General features: G+C 42.1%; 1 protein-coding gene across 2 annotated transcripts in view; it reads right to left on the reverse strand.

Moving 5' to 3' along the window:
- LOC139048616 (uncharacterized) overlaps positions 1-16,465 on the reverse strand; it is a 177,359-nt gene that overhangs the window by 159,532 nt on the left and 1,362 nt on the right. The window lies entirely within an intron of this gene.

The following is a 16,465-nucleotide window of genomic DNA, read 5'->3' on the forward strand; positions in this document are numbered from 1 at the left end:
AGAACAAGTTAGGGACCGTGCAACTAGCCTTGGAACAAAAATGCTAAGCATAACGTTAAGAGACAGAAAGAGAGCCGTTTGGATCAGTGAGCAAACGGGTATAGCCGATATACTAATTAATATTAAAAGAAAGAAGTTGAGCTGGGCAAGTCATGTAATGCGCAGTTTAGATAACTGTTGGGCCATTAGGTTTACAGAATTGATACAATGAGAAGGGAAGTGCAGTCGAGGAAGCCCGAAAACTATGTTGGCCGATGAAATTTGGAAATTCGCGGGCGCTAGTAGGAATCGGTTGTCGCAGGACAGGAGTAATTTTAAATCGCAGGGAGATGCCTTCGTCCGGCAGGGAACATAAAATAGGCTGATGACGATGATGGTCTTTATCGGAGAAGGAAATATACTGAAGTAGAAAAATGGTTTGCAGTGTTCGAGACAGAAAATCGCGGTTTTGACGGGGACAACCAGGGAGAAACGACACGGACGAGCGCTGACTTGCAACTCGCTATTCGTCCGTGTCGTTTCTCCCTGCTTGTCCGCGTCAAAACTGCGCTGTTGTTTCAAATATGGCTTACCAACTCGCCCAAACATCTGTTTCAGCGGGTTGCAGTGCATAGGGCAGACATTGCCAGGGCGTGACTACAGGTTTATCCCTATCATTGAAAAGTAAGGTGTACAATCAATATATTCTGCCATACAAACAACGAATATATTTATCTTGGAAGACGAGAGGCCGTAAATAAACATATATTAAGTTTTGGATTGCAAATGTTTTTTTTAGGAACGAACGCAGATGATTGACAAAGTCAGCATTAGTCAAGTCAACCTGTACGTCACTTGGATGGCTCCGTAATAAAATACTTGTTGGTGTATTTATCTGCAGCCACCGTCAAAAGCCGTCGTGAAGAACGTTACAGAGCGGCCTTCTGTCTCCATCGTAGCCCATCATCCTTTTCCTCAACTGTTGTGGCGGCGACGTGTCACGTGCTGACTGCTTTTGTTCGTCGAGGTCGAAGCGCTCTTACTGTAAGCATTTTTTTTAGGCAGCGTAACAACGACGTTCCGTTTCAGCACGGCGTGGTTTCCTCTCTGTGGTTTCCGGGGCGAGAATGTTCCGTTGAGTACCACTTTAATGCCTGATGGGCCAGTGGTGTCTAAGTTTTATTTTTTTGAGTCATGTAACATTCTCCAAACACTCATATAACAATTATCCACAAAAACAGTTAACGACCTCCAAATTTGCTTTTCCATCATAAGTAACGAATGCCTTGCGCCACATGCCCCTGAAAATTAATTTGCATTGCCGCATTTAGTTTTGTCGTGGCCCATTACCAAGTGAGTAGACGATTTCAATAGTGCGTGAAAACAAAGAGAGAAGCCATATTTTGAAATATCCTTCAAAGCCCTGAACTAACCCGTACACCTCTTTGTTTGTTGAACCGCGGGCAGAACGACATGGATAAAGAAGACACAAAAGACAATACACAGCGCTATATGTTGTCTAATGTGCCTTCTACGTCCGGGTTTTCCTGCCCGCGCTACAGGAAATGAGACGACGACCTACAAGAAAGCCCATATCATTACGTAAGTAACTGAAGTTTTGCTGAAGGTGATAGCTAATATGCTCCGCATTTCCTGTAAACATCAGCGCAGTGGAAGATAGTTCTGTCGCGGCACAGAGATGTTATAGCTATGTTGCTTTTGAACACTTCGCAATAAAAGCTCCGGTAAGAACATATTGTTGCAGAAAGCAACGAAGACGATTGGCAAACTGAGCAAGTAGCTTACGGGAACCGCAGAAATCAAACAGACACATTAGCAGTACTTCCGAAGTAGAGTGCTGACGTTGATAACATTGTTTGTTATTGCGGCATAAATTATCGTCAACATGTTTTGATAGACGCAATGAGATTTTGATGATAACGACCATGTGACGACACTACAGCATGACAAAAAAGGCACGACAACTGAATCAAGATGCATTGGTGATGACGACAGCGGCTCCATGGCAACGGAATGACGATAGCTTGACGAGAATGGCATGTCGACAGCTGCGCCCCTGCGCTTATATTGGCGCAATTATATGAACACTCCAGGCGCATTTCTGCCGTCGACGTCGCCGTGACGTTCCGTATAAAGTTGAAGGGTGATGACATCGTGGAATCACGTCGTACGCTGTATGCACCAGTGAACGCGTGCGAGGGTGAGCCGACAAGTCTCGCACGCGGAAAATAAGCGCGCCGTCTTCTGTCGCGTCTTAGGCACCGGGGACAGGGGCTCTACTTGAGCGGCCGCTGCATATGGCGCGGCCGCTTGAAAGCGATCTGCGATGGGGACAGAGAGCGCCGACTGCTGATAGCTTCGTGGGTGCGGTGGTTTCGCCGCTTAGTTCCCGTTGAAGCAAGAGGCCGCGCGAAGGAACATTCGTTCGCTTCTGCTGCCGTGCTACCTCACTCCAGCGTTTTTACGGCAATTTCCCAAGGTCATTGAATGAGATATCTTCACGTTTGCTTGTGGGCGCGTGACAGTGTGTTTGTTAATTTACTTACTTGAAGAAAAGAAATTAGCGCTACAAAGACGCGGACTAAGAGAACAACATGTACGACGGACAGGCGCTAACTTCCAACTTAGCAAAAGCTTACAAGTTCATAAGGCCAATAATACTACTATCCTTACATAGTTTAGCTGTCTACAAATTTTCTATCGCAACTGATGCTTTCTTAGCTTTTGGGGCAAAACTGCTACTTCATTTTCTCTGTTCGTGTAATGTACAGAGAGGAGATACTCCTCCGACGATTCGATTTAAATTTATGCCGTTACGATCCACTGTGAGAGTTTATCGACGCAAAGCTGGGGTGAGCTGGCCCCGCACAACAGCACATCTCGATGAGAGACTCGCAGCGGACATTAACGACGACCGTCAGCCCAGACTGCGGAGAAATGGAGAACCAGTACACAGTGCCTGCCAGATATCCTAGCATTCAGGCGCCGCACAGCTGTCGCGCGACAAGATGGTTGCGAAACTTGATTACACAAGAACGCGCTCTCTTTGTTTTGGTGCCTTTTCAGCGACAAAGCTGTCCACTGGTCATAAAACGGGCAAAAGAATAAAACACAGCTGTCCGCTTGACGAAAACCCGTCAAGCTGACGGCGAGGCTCAAACACAGCATATACACAAATAGTACTCGGGCTCTCAGTGTCTGAAGCCGCGTACTATCCGTATATCGCATGCCATGTCTCGTGCACCTTGAATGTCCTTGAATAACGCAGGCTATTCTTCCGATGCTGAAGAAAAGTGATTGCTAGTAGAATAAGTTGATGTTGAACAAAAGAAATGATTATTATAAGGCTCATTTTAAATATGTTCGCAAATTAGTTTGTGTGGACGATGCGTAAATCTAAAAAGGCCAATTATACTGGTCTCATTAGTCATTGCGACAGAAAGCAAACATGGCAAATTGTCAGGCAAGTCGCGGGACGCGGTGAGTTTATTCCAGACAATAAAACAACTAGCCTTACTAACGATTTTATTTATTACATTGCTAGTGTTGGTAAACGTTTGTACGAAGCAGTGGTGTAGTCGACAGCCCGGCACTTATATCAGAAAAAGTGAAAAAGAGCTTTCTTTTCATGGTATAACACAGGAAGAGGTGACGTCTGCTATAGGTAGACTCAAAGTGAAGAAAGCCGCCGGAATGCACGACCTACCAGCTAGGGTACTGAAAGATTTTTTTTTTTCATTTTCATTTCATTTATTTATCCAAATTTCTTTGTACAGGGTGGATTTACTGGTCAATCTAAGCACGCAGTGCTTGTAAAATGACCAGGCAGTTGGTGAAACAACATATTAAATTCATATTACTACATAACTACAATTACATTACTACTACACTACAATACTACATTACTACAATTAATACATTCTCGCATATATACACTGAACACCGTCCAATGCAGTAAACAAAAAACAAACAAACAAACAAAAAACATTTTGAGTTCCTGTTTCATTACACAATGTTGTCAAGAAAAACATCAAAGTCAAAAAGTCAAAACATCAAAGCGATACATAAATACAGCAGTCACTTACAGGACTACAACTCAATTCTTTAAACTGCTGAATGCAAAATTATACATAGGTATCGAAGCAAGAACAAACAAAAGTTGAAAACAAAGCCGGCAAACAATTCCGTATGAGTCAACTGGCTTTACCTACTAAATGTTTATTGAGCTTGCACACCAATTTCTGATCGCTTTATTCATTTTTCGTTTCGTGTTTATTGTGCATAATTCATCACTCAATTGATTAAATGCTGAAGGGACATAGTAGTTCCGGGTTCTTTTTCCATAGTAAGTGTATACACGTGGTTTCACGTACCTCTCAGTTTGTCGCAGTGTCACGTTCTTTTTTACGGCAACCCTGAATTCTTTGCTGAAGTAGTGATTCTTCAAAACTACATAATTAAATAGTTCTTTCACTGGTAGTATACCCAGGGCTTGGTATTTTTCCCTTGTACCTGCGCTATCTAACGCTGTACCGTAGGTTATGCTCTTGACTATTTTACGAATTACGCGATTAATTTCTTGTTTTTTGTTTTCAGAGCAACTGCCGTATAATGTAATGCCATACATAAGTAAAGACTCAGCTAGCGCCTTAAATACAGTAAGCTTTACTTTAAATGGAGCTCTGCCTCGAAGGTGATACATCATGGCAGCAATTGATCTTAGCTTTTTACATATGTATTTAACGTGACTATTCCAATTAAGACATTGATCGAAATGCACACCTAAATACTTTACAGTCGATTCGCGTGGCAAAGGTAGGCAGCGGCATGAATTACAGTCTGACGAATGCAAAAAAATCCTCCTATTAATTGTGATAGCTTTGTGGGGATTCTTAAAACAAATTAGCTTTGTTTTCCCTTTATTTATGTAAATATAATTTTCCTGAAACCAATCACATAATTTGACAATATCACTTTGCAGTTGTTCGAACCCTGTATCAATGTTCGCAACATCTATAGTTATTGCAGTGTCGTCCGCATACTGGAAAATTTTAGAATGTAATGGTAGAAGGCTGAGGTCTGTAACATAAATGTTAAAAAGCAGGGGTCCTAACGAACTACCCTGAGGTACTCCATAGTTTAGCGACTCCAAACTGCTATATGTTTCTCCTAACCTGACACACTGAAATCTGTCAGCAAAATAACTTGAAAAAAACTTAATGAAGTGTCCCCGAAAACCCAGATATTGCAGCTTTTTCATCATAATGTTATGGTCTATGGTATCGAAAGCTTTTGTTAGATCTAACATTAAAGCCAGGACCACTCGGTTATTTTCTATCGAACTGTTGAGGTAATCGGATAGCTCATCTAGCAAAGAAGTTGTATTTTTATTCTGTGTGAAACCAAATTGCGCATTAGTGTTCAGTGAAAATCGATCACAGAACGACAGCAGCACGGATGCTACATGTTTTTCCATTATGTGGGCAAGCGCTGAAAGGATAGAAATCGGTCTCTAATTTCCGCAGTCATTCTTTTTTCCGTTTTTGTATATTGGCCTAACAACAGAAATTTTCATTTCTTTCGGTATATCTCCAGTTTGAAATATTCCGTTTAGAATTTTTAATAATACGTCTTTTAGTTCGTTAAAATTACTACGGAGATCTCGATTACGAATCTTATCAAAACCCGGAGGCTTCCATTCCTTCAAACCCTTGATGATATTCCATAATTCGACTTCAGATATTTCTGGCAGAAAAGCTGTGTTCGCGCATGTGCGTTTAGGTTTGTATTCGGTGTGCCCATCGCGACTTGTTGCTCTTAGTTTTTCCGCTGCATGCAAGAACGTGTCATTGAACTTATCACACATTACTTCCGTGTCTACTGTGGGGAAGTTCTTTTTTATCACGTCTTCAACGCATGCGTGTTTCGATCGGCCCATCAGGTTGTTTGCCAATCTGTTAGATAATACGAATATTTCGAGTGCTCGATTTTGCATTTATATAACCATTCGTTAAGCGTGAATTCCTATGAAGATAGACGAAAATTGGCCGAAGTCGTGCCAGCATACAAAGGCTGCAACCGAAACATTACTGCAGGTATAGGACGATATCCATAAAAAAGTACTTTCGAAGAAATAATCGCACAACAGTCGAAGGACATCCTTGGCAAAAATTACGTCATCCGCCTGGACCAGGAAAGTCCACGTGAACTGCTGCCTTTACTCCCTCCTAAACCATCAAATGTGCCTTTAACCAACAAATTATTTTTATCGGATATTTCATCAGTGTAAAGAAGACATTTGTACCATTTGTAGCTCGGCACTGTTAGAAGAACTCAAATGCCCGTGGTGTCTCTGATAACTTCTTTTTTAGTTATCTTAAATCGAGGAAGCACAAAGTACAAGCCCATGGGTTTTCATCCGCATCAAGAAACGTCGCATGTGGTGTGCCGCAAGGGTTAGTACTGGGTTCCATTTTTTGTATTTATGCGTTAACGATTTCTCGCGAGTACTACAACCGTCAATTGCTTTACTGTATGCACACAATACCCTGACACTGACAAGTGAACTTGTTTATCTTTTACGCGTGAGCGCTTTACACCGTCTAAGAAATGTTATCGCTCAGCGCATGACGCACCTGCACGTGGCTCGGGGGCTGTTCATCAGCGCAGGCCACTAATCCGTTCGTTTTTATCATGCGGACGTTCATATTCGTCGGCCATTCGATGTTATCGGCTCTGCTGACTTCTTCCCTCGCTACATCGCCCGCTACGACATCGCCATCTGCACTTCACTGCAGTGACGGCACCACCCCGGTATCAAATTCACCCCGCTCCAACGCTTATTCGACAACGCCCCTACCAATATACCGGTCCCCCGAAGCAACCTAGTTGGCCTCATAGCTACAGTCACCAACAACCGTGGATATGAAAGCGCACCAACCATCGCCGCCCCTCTGTGGGCGCGATCGCTGTGCAGCAGCGCAGGCCACCGACTCGTTCGTTTGCATCACGCGTGTTGGTGATAATCAGTATTCTCTGTTTGCTAAGAAGTCTAGTAATTATTGTTGACTGCAGCTGCCGAGCCCGATGTCCCGCGTTTAGATTGTGATTGAATGCAGTCATGTCATCCGCTCTTACTTGCTCCTGTCAGACGACCTTGAAATTAAGCCAAGTCCTAACAATTCGGAAGGTTTGCTTGCTGAATTACGTATATATATATATATATATATATATATATATATCTGCCGTTCAAACTATACTTACTTTCGAAGTACAAGGTAACAAAAGCTAGCGTAATGTAACTGACAGTGCCATAACTGGCCTAACTAAGCGTATGGCTGACCTGGAGACATAATTTAAGGATTTTAATCTTCACGTTACGAGTTTGAAGCAATAAAATCTCAGAATGCTGAAGTGGTTCCCCAGATCGGCTTTTCACAAGCACGAATCTAGGATGCTGAAAAGAGCTCGCGTCGTAACAACCATTTATTTTATGGCATTTCTGATACTAACCCGTCCGAAAATTTCGCGGGCTCTGAGGAAACAGCCATTCGGCACTGCCTTACGACTATCAACTTAACAATTCACCGCAATAGCACAGAACGCACCCATCGCCTCGGGCGGTACGTATCTAACCTCACTTGGCCGATAATTGTGAAATTTAAGTCATCTCAAACTAAAGGGACCATTCTCCCTAATGGACGCAAATGGAAAGAAACCACCTATAGTGTTGGTGAGGACTTCTGCCTCAGAGTCAGAAACGCCCGAAAGGAATTAGTCGCTTTTGCTAAGGCAAAATGTGCTGCATGCGCCTTACGATACAGAACTCTGTATATTGGACCTGAGCCATATGTTTTCAATGAATCCTAACAAGCAGTAAAATAAAGATCGGCTGCTGCATCTCGTTGACATTAGCAATAATCCCGAACAATTCATTTGAAACCGTGCTAAATGTGCGCGTCTATCTACATGTATTTTTCCGCTATATACACTAACATTTGTAGTTATCTCTCTAAGCGACAACTTGTTTCTACTCTTGTTTGCGCATGCAACAGCAACCTACTGATAATAAGCGAGACTTGGCGGAACGGTGATATCACACATAACGAAATACATTCAGACCTGCCCCACTTCCATCTTTTTTTTAAACGACCGCAACGACACACGGGCGGTGGTGTACTTGTTGCAGTCAGCCAGGACTTATCACGTTCCCTAGTTGCCCTTCATCTCAACTCCAAACATTAACATTAACCTGTACCAAACACTATTTTACTCGGCGTCTGGTACAGGGCACCACATCAGAATGAAGATTTTTGCTATCAGCTCAATAACTTTCTAAGTGAACTTATTACAAAGCATCCTAATTCCCATGTGTGTTTTTTTTTTGGGGGGGGGGGCTTTTATTTTTCGAATATTGATTGGCATAACCAGGCTGCACCAACATAAAAAGCGGGAAAGTAAGCGAATGTATTGATATTGTCCACAATATCAATCTGACTCAGCTAATACGGCAACCTATTCGCGTAACACAAAACTGTGCAAACATTTTAGACCTCCTTCGAACTAATCTATCAGGTAGCGTTCAGCCCATTGCATACCTGCCTTAGATCAGCGACCACAAAGTCATTCATGCCAGCTTTGAGCTCACACCTATCCAGCACCCAAAATATAACAAAGCTATCCGTCTTTATGACAAAGGAAATTATGTGATGCTAAACAACGAACTTAATGGATTTTATGAAGTTTTTGCTCGTAGTTTTCATTTTCGACGCATTCAGGAAAATTGGTCACTGTTCAAAAATAAACTTGACAGTCTAATTACCAAATTTATTCCCGAGTTCTGCTTTCGCGTTTCACAAAATCTCTGGTTTAATAACACACTGAAACGTTTGGAAAATAAGAAAGGCCTTTACCATTCACCCAGAACTCGGGGAACAGGGTGACGCACAGGCTAAATGCCGGGAAGGTGAAAAAAAAATTTCCTGACTGGAATTCAAGATGCCGATCGCACTTTTGTCATTCTGACCTACCTAATATGCTTACCAGTAACCACAAGAAAATCTGGCAAATCGTAAACCCACATGAGACACCCGAGATAACCCTGACAGATTTCACAGTTGCACTCATCAATGGCACTGAGTGCGCGGCATTATTCAGCGTCGCTTTCTCATCCATTTTCACCAACGAAACAAACGTTACTTCCTACGCCATCTTCAAGGATGAAGCATGCAATGATACCACGCGGACTGCAACCATCGGGTTTTATCCCTTGCCAAACATTTTATAAAAAGTCTACAGAAAGTCTACAGACACTCATAGACGTCCATAGACTATCTATAGATATTGTAGAAAAATTTTTGTAAAGGATCATTACTAATCGAAAGCCTAAATCTTTCAACCGCTTCTGGCGTTGATAATATTAACTCCAAAGTTCTTAAGAACACTAGGGATATTTGTGCCCGAATTTCTATGTCTACTTTTCACACAGTCACTTTCATCTGGACAACTACCAGACGACTGGAAAATCGGAAACGTCATTGCAGTCTTCAAACTCGGTAACAAAGATTCAGCCCTTAATTACCGCCCCATTTCTCTTACTAGCGTGGCCTGCAAGCTTATGAAACACCTCATCTACACACATTATAGGCTTACTCGATTAGAACAAATTCTTCCATTGTTCACAACACGGTTTTCAAAAAGGTTTGTCATGTCAAACGCAACTGGCTATCTTTTTTCAGCATTTGCATGCTAATCTCGACACTAACCAACAGACCGACGCCATTTATTTAGATTTTGCAAAAACGTTCCATAAAGTTATGCGTAATCGTTTATTACTAAAACTTTCTTATTTGAACATCTCGTCCAATATCTTTAAATGGAGTGAAAAATTCTTGACTAACCACTCACAGTTCGTTGCTATTAGCCATTGCAATTCCCCTCCCCTACCTGTAATCTCCGACGTTCACCAGGGGTAGGTACTAGGTGCGCTCTTATTTTTAATTTTCAATAATAATTTACCAACCAAGGTATCTTCTAATGTACGCATAATCGCCGACGACTGCGTCATTTAGGGCACCGTTACTAACAAGGATATTCAAGAAATGCTTCAGGACGACCTTAACAGCATTAAGGAATGGTGCGACGAGTGGTTAATAGAACTTAATCCTGATAAATGTAAACGCCTGTCTTTCCACCGCCGCCGTCATTCAGAGCAGGGCGCAAAGATCAGGACAGAAGAACCCAAACGCAGGACCGGCGCCACTCGAGTGGCGCAAGACCTGTCGTTTGTGTTCTTCTGTCCTGATCTTTGCGCCCTGCTCTTTACACGTTCAAGCACTAACCAACTAGCCCAAGCAAAAGTTTTACTTGCAACACCCTTTGCGGGTCTTTAAGGTAATAAGGTGAAAAGAAACGTATCGGAAGTTTCTGGAACGTTATGCATGCTTCTGTCTGCTACTGCTGTCTGTTGTCGCCCAACCTTGTGCAATCTTATTGCATGTATGCGCGACGGGAATCGTATAGCACTTTCTGGAAGACACGCGGGCACCAGCAATTACTCTGAGGCCTTTGATGGCTCATGTATAAAAGCTGGTGCGCTTTACCCGCTGAGCAGAATTTCGACGATCTCCGACTGTGTCCGCCGCCGTTCATTGAATGTAGCCGGTTTTGAGGGCACAAGTGCGCCCAATGAAACGCTAGCTTCATCATTCTCAGTTTTTCCGCTTTCTTCAGCGTCAGCACCACTTCCCACTATTGCAACAAGCACGGGGAAAAAGGGTTTATTTAGGCGTGCGGGAACAGCACGCTACAACAGCAGTAATGGCCACTGCACAGTCTTGGTTCTCCTCTTGCCTTCTTGATCCCCGCGTCCCTTTTACGCACTTGGACGCAACAATATTATTTAAAAGTGCACTTGCACTCGTCGAACACGCTGTGTCCAACGAACTGCGAGTGGTTTCAAAATGGTTTCGTCACAATCAACTGTAATTAAAAACTGACAAGATAAATACATAACTTTCTATTCACGAATAAAATCCTTAATTATTCTTGACTTAACATATCACTAAAGAAACGAAGGTCTTCACATCATTAAATATTTTAGAATTATACTTGATAGTAACGTTCACCACCCGCCGTGGTTGCTCAGTGGCTATGGTGTTGGGCTGCTGAGCACGAGGTCGCGGGATCGAATCCCGGCCACGGCGGCCGCATTTCGATGGGGGCGAAATGCGAAAACACCCGTGTGCTTAGATTTAGGTGCACGTTAAAGAACCCCAGGTGGTCAAAATTTCCGGAGTCCTCCACTACGGCGTGCCTCATAATCAGAAAGTGGTTTTGGCACGTAAAACCCCAAATATTATTATTATTAGTAACGTTCACCGGAAAGACCACATCAACGCTGTTTGTAAAAAGTTGATTTTCACCTGTTACACTGTCATACATGCACGACGATACTTTGAATCGAGTTTGCTACGATCGTTGCATTTTAGCCTGTTTCACTGCCACCTTGGCCAACATAACCTAACCTAACCTAACCTAACCTAACACTGCTAATCCGTTTACAAAAGCGGGATGTGTGTATGATTACTTTATATCCCTGCGCAACATCCCAGAAGTACTCTTTTTGAGAAACTACGTGTTCTGTCGTTTAATACTACGCGTAACTACAATGTCTACTGACCAGTAAGCAGGATAATCAACACTAATACTCGTCTGTGTCGTAACGTCTTCATTTTCCCATCACCGAATGCGCGGCACGCAAGCAACTGCAGCCTCAATATCTCTGTGTGCTTCAATGTGTACGGTGAAAGGCTAATCGAATGTTCCGGTGCTAAGATGCGGAATGACTGAACTCTTAAAATAAAACTTGGAACAAATTCCGAAGGCCCTGCTTAATCTCCAACCTAGCATTATCTTGACCTTTTCCTGATGTACTTTCCATTTTGTGTAATGCCCATAGGTCGTTTCTCTTTCTTTTTTTCTTCTGTGTGTGTTTAGTTATTCATGTAGATTATTATGTGGTTATATATGTTGTATTGAAATGGCTGGTTAATAATTAGTACTAATGTGTAACAATTACCTGTATTTACTACCACTAACAGTTTGCACAAGGTTATTAATCATTTTCTGTATTGGACCTTTGACTAGAAATTGACGTTACCGGTCTAAATATTTCTGTATGAACTATTCCAATTCATACAATTCAGCTTTCTGTTTCGTTTGATTGATTAATTGGTTGCTGTGAATCACGCTCACGCGTCACCCACGCGCTGCCTTTCACGGTCTCCCGATCAGCAGGGCATTCGCTCCAAACTTCGCTTCGTTTGGAATTGCGCCGCACGAGGCAGATTGTCCGCACCAATCAATATATTGCGAAATGAAAACATTACAGACCTGCGCTCTAATTTCAAACTAGACAGTATGGCAATCATCGATGAATTTTTGGCGAGTTCTCGAGGCTCGAAAATAGGGGGCTAAAGTAAGGGTAACGTAAGACAAATGTAGACGGCGTTTTGTACGGCTAGGATGAAGACAAAAACTGTCGTTTTCAGTTGGAAATTGCTCCACAAAGCTGATAAGTGAACAGCGAGCATCAATCTCTGAAACTTTAAATATTAACTGTAGAAGTGTGGTCAGCAAAAGCGCTCACCTAGGGTGCGATCTTGCACGCGTTCCAAAATAGAACGGAGGCGGTACGTTCCACTGAGCCGCACACGATTGGTCAAGTTGAACCGCGATGAAAGCCACGACGTCAATTGTGACGTGATATCTGCTGTCAATCAGTCTGTGTCATCTGCTATCGGACGAACGCTACGGAACGGACCACCTCTTTCGTGAAGTAAAGAACGGACCGCCTCCGTTCGACTTTGGAACGCGTACAAGAGCGCGCCCCTAGAGTGACTGGTTATTCTTAAGGGTCCGAATACTGTCATATTGACAGAGAGATGGTTGAGTGATGAGGTCTACGAAGGTGAATTGGTTCCTACGGGATACCATGCTTATAGCAGGGAACCGTGGTAGCAGAAAAGGTGGAGTCTGTATATTCTGCAAAAGTGCTCCTTTTGTATTCCTGATACCTGATGTAGGCGAAATTAAGTGTATCTTCTGTAGAACCTATAGTTGTAATGTTAGGCGCGTTATATGGGCCATGTACAGGCCCCTTAACTCTACTGTCAGTACAATGAATGTATTGAAGTACTTATGAGAACAAGCTACACCTGATGACCGGATAATGGTATCTGGAGGTTTTGATTTGCCTAATGTTGATTTGGTTAAGAATGTCGTTAAAGAATCACAGTGGAAAGGTAGGAGAGGCAACGCTATATGTTGGTTTCATGTCCGACCTCACCGAAGGTTTCACGAGAATTCAAAAAAATAGTAAATCCTTTCTCGACCTTCTTTTCGGTAGGCAGAACCGTTACAGGCGGTATGTGTCAGATTGTTCCAGGAATTTCTGATCATCTGGCCGATTTACTTAGCCTCAACAACGTTAATCTTGCCAAAAATAAGCAAAATGCACGTTTTCGTAACTTTTTACATGCCGATGACGAAACCATTATTGATATGCTTTCATTTCACCTGCAAGATTTCTCTTGCAGTATGGCTAATGTTCGCGATCTTTGGGCTTCATTCAGAAACACGTGCACAAATACATTTATCGATTCGTGCCGCTTATATGTTAGAAAAAGAACCGCGCGAGTGTTTGGCTAAGCCGATATTCTATACAATTGCAAAGAAACATAGAGATTAAAGAAAAAAGAACGTCTATTGGCCGACCTCATGGTCATAAAGGTAAAAAGATCGTGATTTCTCTTTTCAACTTATAATTCAAGTAGCACGTGACACGGACAAATATTTCGGTATTTAGTTACCTAGTTTTATTACAAGTTCACCACAGAAATTTCGGCGCACAATTTGCGCAAGTTCAACCGATGTGGATAATTCTATGATAGACGGTGTTCTTGTTTCCGATGGTACAAGGATTATGAATGCATTTGGTAGACAATGAAGACAAAGAAGCTGATCGCAAACGCTAGAGATCAAGAGGCGTAGCCTTGAAACATGGTTATTGAAACCGATTTCTATTTTGTGGTTGCAAGATTTGTTTAGCTTCTTCAAAAGATCGAAGAGGCAAAAGAGGGCATTAACTCAAATAAACCATTTGATAGGAAGAGATTACATGTGATTCCTTATTGGCACAGGGTGTCCCTCAACCTCAAGAAGGTGGCACAAAGGCACAGTATCAATCTTCTCTACAGTGCACCATGTAAGCTGGCCAAGATAAGCCGTATGATGACAAAAGCAAAACCCGAACCATGCTCTAAGAAACATTCAGCGCAGTTCACTGCTTGCAAAAGTAATGTCGTTTATGAGATACCCCTAAGTTGCCAACACGTTTATATCGGTCAAACCGGACGGTGTTTTAATGAAAGGGCGCGTCAGCACAATTGGGCCGTAAATAACAATGCGGGGGGCCATCTGGCAGAACACTGTAAACGTCACAATTGCCGTCCGTATCTTCGCGACACCAGGTTTCTGGCACGGTCTAGAGATAGACTAGAACGGGAGATATTAGAAGCTTTTTACATTTCAAAGGCCGAGGGCACGTGCATTAGCTGCCTTTCAGTGACGCTTACCGAAAAAGAGCTTTTCTAATGAGATAGGGAGGTCGTGATGTCACGATGGGTCATTCTTGGGTGCATCTATTTAAATTCCTGTTTCTTCAACAAAGGATTTAGTTGGAAGTAGCGCCTTGCCCGTCGTACATGTTGTGCTTTTAGTCCGCGTCTTCGAAGCGCTCTTTTCATCAAGTATATAATTGCTAATCATATTTCTGAATTTTTGATTGCCTATAGTGCACTATCTGAGTGTCAACACGGATTCAGAAAAGGCTGTTGTACTTGTACACAATTAGTGGAGTTTGCTCAAGGTTTTGCATTGGCAATTAACACTGGCGTCTAGACAAATGCAATCTTATGTATTTTTAGAACATTCAATAAGGTGCCACATAAAAAATTTATTTTCAAAATAGAGAACATGCTTAACACCTAGCTTACCTCAATAGCCGGCAGCAATTTGTTATATTTAAAGATAAATGCTTCGGAAATCTTTCTGTAGAATCTTGCGTCCTCCAGGGATCGGTGCTTGCACCGCTTCTTTTTTGTTTATGACAGTGTCTCTTAATCTGGTAACATAAAACTATATGCAGATGCCTGTGTTATTTATTGAGAGAAAAAGCCTAAATTATCAAATAACGTTAAACGCCCCATTTCAAAATGTCATCACTTCGTGTGACGCTTGGCTTATACCTATTAACTATGAGAAAATCGTATTTATGAACATTGCACATAAAAAGGAGTTCCTTATGTTCTAACGTGACTAAAACCATACATTTATCAAACTGGTGCAGCACCACAAGTGCCTGGGGACTAGATTACTAAAAACGTCTCCTGGAATAAAAACCAATTATCTTGTAGCCTGTGTTAACACTAGACTTTCTATGTAGGGTTCTCAAGTGCTCCGCTCCTAGTGCTCGCTTGCTGGCATACAAATGCACAGTACTACCTATACTTGATCACGCAGTCACCATTTGGGATACATTCACGTTGAGTAATATAAACAAGATTGAAAACATTCATAAAGCTTGCGTGTTTTGTCTATAACTATTGCGGTCGAACACCTGTAAGTGCACTGCTAGCGAGAGCAAATATAACGCCCACAGACGAAAAAACTAGAGTTTTTCGTCTGAAATTTTTATATAAATTAATTAAACGCTGCTATAATAGAGACCTCCACAAATTGTATTTTTCTCCAGGTTATTCCACAAGGTAACGGCAAAACCTCACCATTGCACCCTTTCAATCGCGCTAATCTTGTTTTAAAAATCCTTTTTTTTTTCTGAGTTCTATCAGAGACTGGAACAATCTGATTAATGATGACGTCCTACAACCATCTCTTGAAGTGTTTGTTACTTGTCTCGAATAGCTCATTGAGCTTCAGGTTTCGCAATCGGTCCCTAATACCATTGTTGTTTTTTCCCAATTTAACTATATCCTACAATTATCTTTTCGAAAATATTTGTACATCTAATGATCCGCTGAGTTATTTCCTGGTTTTCCTGCGTTTTATAGTTCAAGAGTCAAATATTGTATTTTGTTAGATATCGCGAACTTGTAACACTCAAGCTTGCGTAAGCCTGTGTTCCTACTTCTATTCTTTCATATTTGATTGCGTTTTGTCTTAATATTGTATACCTGCCCAAACATTTTCATTTGTACTGTCCCCGATTGCAATTCTCACCCTGCTTTCGATGGGATTGCAGTATCTGTAAGTAAAAACTAAAACACACAAAGTGCTACTAAACCTGTACAGCAGAACACCAAGTACAACGCACAGTGAAGGTCGCACGATGTGTTTGACAGAGCTCATTTGAGTCTGAAAATATCGCTCACATTTGGATCCACGT

The sequence above is a fragment of the Dermacentor albipictus genome, chromosome 8, assembly GCF_038994185.2.
Source record: "Dermacentor albipictus isolate Rhodes 1998 colony chromosome 8, USDA_Dalb.pri_finalv2, whole genome shotgun sequence".
Lineage (NCBI taxonomy): Eukaryota > Metazoa > Arthropoda > Arachnida > Ixodida > Ixodidae > Dermacentor > Dermacentor albipictus.